Source organism: Lissotriton vulgaris, chromosome 8, assembly GCF_964263255.1.
Source record: "Lissotriton vulgaris chromosome 8, aLisVul1.2, whole genome shotgun sequence".
Lineage (NCBI taxonomy): Eukaryota > Metazoa > Chordata > Amphibia > Caudata > Salamandridae > Lissotriton > Lissotriton vulgaris.
In genome coordinates this window covers 872,675,168-872,681,167 of record NC_141696.1, presented here as the reverse complement: position 1 = coordinate 872,681,167, position 6,000 = coordinate 872,675,168, and positions in this window count along the sequence as shown.

Sequence of the window (6,000 nt, the reverse complement as noted above, 5' to 3'; positions counted from 1 at the left end):
TCACTAACAATGTTCCAGGCTAATGTATTTTCCCTGGAAATTTACAACTGTCCTGCAAGTAAAATATTCCTATTTCGAGAAAAAGGGCGTTTCTTCGTCCCACGAGGGAGCCGTTGAACAAAAGAGGCTCGACCTGCTGTCTTAGTCGCTGATAGGCATGAATATTGGATTCTTATCGATCACTTTATGTTGCAGGAGTGGAAAACACAACAGCCCTTGACCATTTATCTTTCCTGCTTTCCTGCGTATTATACCTTTTAACCGTCATGTAATCGGGCTGCTTTATTTCACTTGCCTTTTACTGATTCGAAAACAGTGGCTATTATTCAAAACTTTACCAATCTAGGTACTACTACCATGTTTTGTTTTAAAAACCTTTATTGTGAAAATGTCAGTATACAAATACGGGCCTATAACCACGTCGGCCGGCCACGGAGCAAACTGTAATCGTATATGATGAGGGGACATTTACACTGTAGAAGAACGTAACGGGCGGGCCATTAGGTTGCAAGAACTAAGGGCCCTTATTTATGAGACCTTGCGTCAGTTTTGCGCCGCCGGTGCGTCACTTTTTGTGACGCACCAGCGGCGTACAAAATGCGCCTTGTTGCGCCATATTTAAAAAGTGACGCATCTAGGTAGATGCGTCACTTTTTAAACCCCTGCGCCACATTATACCTGCGCCAGGTATAATGTATGCAGAGGGGGCGTTCCCCCTCAAAAAGCCTCGTAATAGTGACGCAGTGAAATCTATGAGATTTCACTGCGTCACTTTTAGGATGCTGTTGCGTCAAAATCTTGCACCTGCCTCACAGCAGGCGTAAGACTGACGCAAGCCCTTTCACCTGGGGCTTTCCCAATGTGAAAGGACGCATTGCTGGAGTTGCGTCACTTTTGTGACACACTCCAGAAATGCGTCATTTTTGCGCTTGCAGATGCGTCAGAAATACTGACGTATCTGTAAGTCCTTGCGACATGATGCGTCATACATTAAATATGACGCATCATTGGTGTCGCAAGGAGTGCGCAGTGAAAAGTGACGCATCGCTGTTTTCACGCAGCGATGCGTCACTTTTCATAAATGAGGCCCAAGGTGTCTAACAGTTGCGGAATCGGTGGACGTACATTTTATAATTAAAGTACGACAGGGCCAGTTACAATAAAATTATCTAGATATACATTTGCGGGCAAATACCATGGGTGACGTTAATTCAAACTTTCAATAGTACAGTAATCAATAACACATCAGAACTAAATATCAATAGTGATATCCAAATGTTCAATCAGTACTCGTCCCCGCCCGCCATGTGTTTCAAAACTGCATACGTATCTCGTGATATCAAGGCTCGGAACCAGTACACAACAAGGAGTTACGAGTCCCATTTATACCGGCGCCATTTTGGGCGAGGCCGGGCAGGTCCAGGATATAGTCAAACTGTCTCCACCAACCAGCGGTCGGACCAGAACCCCTTTCGGCAGTCAAAAAAGGTTCCGTTAAATGACAACAGAAGAGATAGGCAACAAGAACCATCAGTCAAAAGAGGGGACACTTTCGGGAATGGGGTCCATGCCCTAGCAGGCAAGCGTCCGAGTTCCAAGGTGTCCCAGGGCCATTTTAGAGGACCAGGCCCAAATCCAAAGAGCCGGCCGCCATTTTGAGAGTCCTGTTGCAGCCGCCTATCGCTGCACCGCAAGAGTAGGTGCAATTCAGCTGGATGGTGGGCGAGACGCTGTAGCCGCAAGAGCGGGCGCAACTCAGCTGGATGGCGGGTGAGGCACTGTGCCGCAAGAGCGGGCGCAATTCAGCTGGATGGTGGGTGAGGCACTCTGCCGCAAGAGCGGGCGAAAATCAGCTGGATGGAGGGTGAGGCACTGTGCCGCAAGAGCAGGCGGAACTCAGCTGGATGGCGGGTGAGGCACTGTGCCGCAAGAGCGGGCGGAACTCAGCTGGATGGCGGGTGAGGCACTGTAGCCGCAAGTGCGGGCGCAACTCAGCTGGTTAGCGAGTGAAACGCCAAGGGGCGCCCCACTGCAGCTGAGGAGCCTCCACCTGGGGAGGCGGGAGAGGCCCGTTCGCGCCGCCTCCCCCCCCCCGGGGCACCACCCGCCGTCTTTCGGCGCAGCATTGTAGGATGGCCACACCAGTGCGGCAACTTGCTGGACACCACCTCGGTGCCACCTGGATCTCGGCGCATTGTGCTGCCTTCGGCCTACTGTAGCCGCAAGTGCGGGCGCAACTCAGCTGGATAGCGAGTGAAACGCCAAGGGGCGCCCCACTGCAGCTGAGGTGCCTCCACCCGGGGAGGCGGGAGAGGCCCGTTCGCGCCGCCTCCCCCCCCCGCCCGGGCACCCCACGCCGTCTTTCGGCGCAGCATTGTAGGATGGCCACACCAGTGCGGCAACTTGCTGGACACCACCTCGGTGCCATCCGGATCTCGGCGCGTTGTGCTGCCTTCGGCCTATTCGCACATCGGTCCGCTACTGACGCCGCCTCACAGGCCAACGGATTTTATAGGCTGTTTATAGCCCAAACCCGCCTAACAGGTCATGTGACTTGTTTATAAAACTTTTCATTGGTTCATTTTACTTTTGGTTTCCTAATGATGGAAGGCTTGATCATATGACCTAAAAATAACACTTTTCATTGGATTGGAACATTTTTTTTTCCCAAATGATGAAAGCCCCACCTTTTTTTTTCTCACTCGGCAGTCCAAAAAGGTTCCGTTAGATGACAACAGAGGGGACAGGCAACAAGAACCATCAGTCAAAAGAAGGGAGGGCAAGTTCTTCCCTACCGGGTCACGTTGGGGCTCCACCGGAAGTCATCGAATTGGTAGTCTACAGTGTTTCTGGATGTTTCAGACTGAAGCTGGCGTCAGCATGAGAGCACCACCATCTCGTGGCTCCGTCGTGGCCATTCCGCAAGCAATCATGGCAGCCGCTCCCCACCGGAAGCCTGCGGGAGTCGGGGGCCCGGATGACTTTTGTTGAATCTTCAAGGCTGAGGGGACGCTTTCGGGAATGGGGCCCATGCCCTAGCAGGCAAATGTCCGAGTTCAAATGTGTCCCAGGGCCATTTTAGTGGACCAGGCCCAAATCCGAAGAGCCGGCCGCCATTTTGAGAGTCCTGTGGCAGCCGCCTATCGCTGCACCGCAAGAGTGGACGCAATTCAACTGGATGGTGGGCGAGACGCTGTAGCCGCAAGAGCGGGTGCAATTCAGCTGGATGGTGACTGAAACGCCAAGGGGCGCCCCACTGCAGCTGAGGAGCCTCCACCTGGGGAGGCGGGGGATGCCCGTTCGCGCCGCCTCCCCTCCCCGGGGCGCCCCACGCCGTTTTTCGGCACAGCATTGTTGGATGGCCAGACCAGTGCGGCAACTTGCTTGTCACCACCTGGGTGCCGTCCGGATCTCGGCGCGTTGTGCTGCCTTCGGCCTATTCGCACAACGGTCCGCTACTGACGCCACCTCACAGGCCGACGGATTTGGTAGGCTTTTTATAACCCAAAGCCGACTAAAAGACAGACCAAAGCAGCCCATTGTTGCTACTCCGGGGAAGGAGGGACAAGGACAGTATCAAGCGGACGGTGAATGCTTTGAGATGGATGTTGCAGCAGGCTGCCATGTAAATAGTTGTTTAAATTTATTTTTTTTTAACGTGTTTACTTTGTTGGAGCGTTGTATATATTTATAAGTTATTAAAGTGTTATAATCCTACTACTTTGTTGGAGTGCTATATATTTTTAATGTGACACATAATTGTGAAGACTTTGATGTACAAAAAGGCATCCCTGGAATCTTCCGCTTCAGGCTCGGTCCCACACACCCTTACAGTGAGAATCCCCTCCCCAATCACAATACAGGATCGTTATCAGATAGTAGGAACGCGTGTGGTGTGAAGGATCTCATGGGGTGGGGGCCTTGATCTACTGTAACTCCTTTGAAGAGGGGTGATTCTTTACAGTTGGGGCCATAAACTACATCCGCAGGGCTAGGTGATAGCCTGGGACCGGCCTGGACAATCGGACACAGAGGTAGAGGAGTGTCAGAGGGTGCGGTAGTGAATAGGGTGAAAGGGAGGTGTCGGGCGGGCACAGGGTGTGATTCTCAGGGAAGAGCAGCGCAGATGGGGGGAGGTTTTTGGCCCATGCATGAGAGAGAGAGCGGGGGTGACCAGTGCGTGGGGGAGATGCTTGCGAGGGTGGGGAGCCATGCTGAGGATCGGCGGCGTGCAGAGAGTGGGTCTGGTCAAGGCATCTAAAATGGCTGCCGTGCACGACAAAAGTGTGGCATTGGAAAAAAGGAAAGATGGCGCAGACAATGTTTATCAATACGGATTAATTTATAACAATTATTTTTAACAATATATTTACTCGCAGTGACAAAATGGCGGTCAACACTTCCTGATTTCCTTCGAATCGAACGTTAACAGACGTCACGCAGCAAAAAAAAAAATCCGCTCACGCGCAGCCGCTGGAAGACATGTATCAACATATATGAGCATCCTCAGCCACCCTCAGAAAACATAGGGGGTCAGGATACGTCTCCCGTACCCCCTTATACCCATTTCCCACATTGTTTTTCCTCCATCTTGTAATTTAATTAAAACGAAACACAAAATGGCGAATTCCCGTTTCGCTACCGGTTCGCGACCCGGTTCGCGAACCGGGAAGCGCTTCTACCGCGAAAAATCTAAATTTTTTTATTTGCCCCACGGGACCCTTTAATAACCCCAACATCATTCCTAGGGGTCAAGAGGGGTCTACCTTGCCCCCTTTCATTAAATTCCCCCTTCGTTTTTCTCCTCCTCTTGTCTCTCGATCCTACCGAGAGACAAGATGGCGGCCGTTCCGGACTGTTTAGAATGTTGACAGACACCGGAGAGCCAATCAGCTTCGCTTCGCAAAGTTCCGTTACGCGAAAAGTACGCGAACCGGAGCGCTACCCGGGACGCTGTCACACATATATATCTGTTTTTTAAAACGTTAATTTCTCAAAATCCACTGGAGCACATATATTGAGACCTAGCAAAGGCACATCGGGCTAACAGTCCCTACAATTTTGCCAAGTTTCGTGCAAATCCATTCAGCCGTTCGAGCTAAAAGTGAGGCCAACCGCCCTACGGAAAAATGAATGGGAAAAACGCGTTTTGGGACCCCCCTTTTTTCTCGGCCCCCCCTTGACGAAACCCCCCCAAATTTTCAGGGGCTGCTCATAAACAAGATGTGCCATTTTCCTGAACATTTCAGCCGATTCCGTCCACAAACGCCAAAGTTATTAGACATAGAATTTTCAAAAGTCCCATAGAGAAAAAATCCTAACTATATATACCTACTGGCGACCGCCAGTAGGTAATATATATATGTATATATATATATATATATGTATATATATATATATATATATATATATATATATATATATATATATATATATATATATATATATATATATATACACATACATACATACATACATATATATGAGTGTGTCCAGGGGTGCCTGAGTGTATGTGTGAGTGTCTGAGTATATCAGTGAATGTATCAGTGTGTGTTTGGTTGTTTCGGTATATCTTTGAGTGTGCCCTCAGGTGTTTGACTGTACGTGTGAGTGAGTGTCTCAGTGAATGTATCAGTGTGTGCCTGGGTGTCTCAGTATATGTAAGAGTGTCTCCTGGGATGTCGGAGTTTATGTATGAATGAGTGCGTGAGTGATTGAGTAAATACATCAGTGTATTTGCTTCACTATGCCATCATATGTATGAGTGAGTCCTGGGGTGCTTAAGTGCATGTATGACTGGGTGCCTGAGTGACTAAGTGAATACATGTGTGTGTGGTTGGGTGTCTCAGTATACATATGAGTGTGTCCTGGGGTGTCTGAGTGTATGTATGTGTCAGTGTCTGAGTATGTCAGTGAATGCATTATTGTGTGTTAGCTTGTGTCAGTATATCTATGAGTGAGTGGGTGTCTGAGAGTATGTTTGAGTGAGTGTGTGAGTAC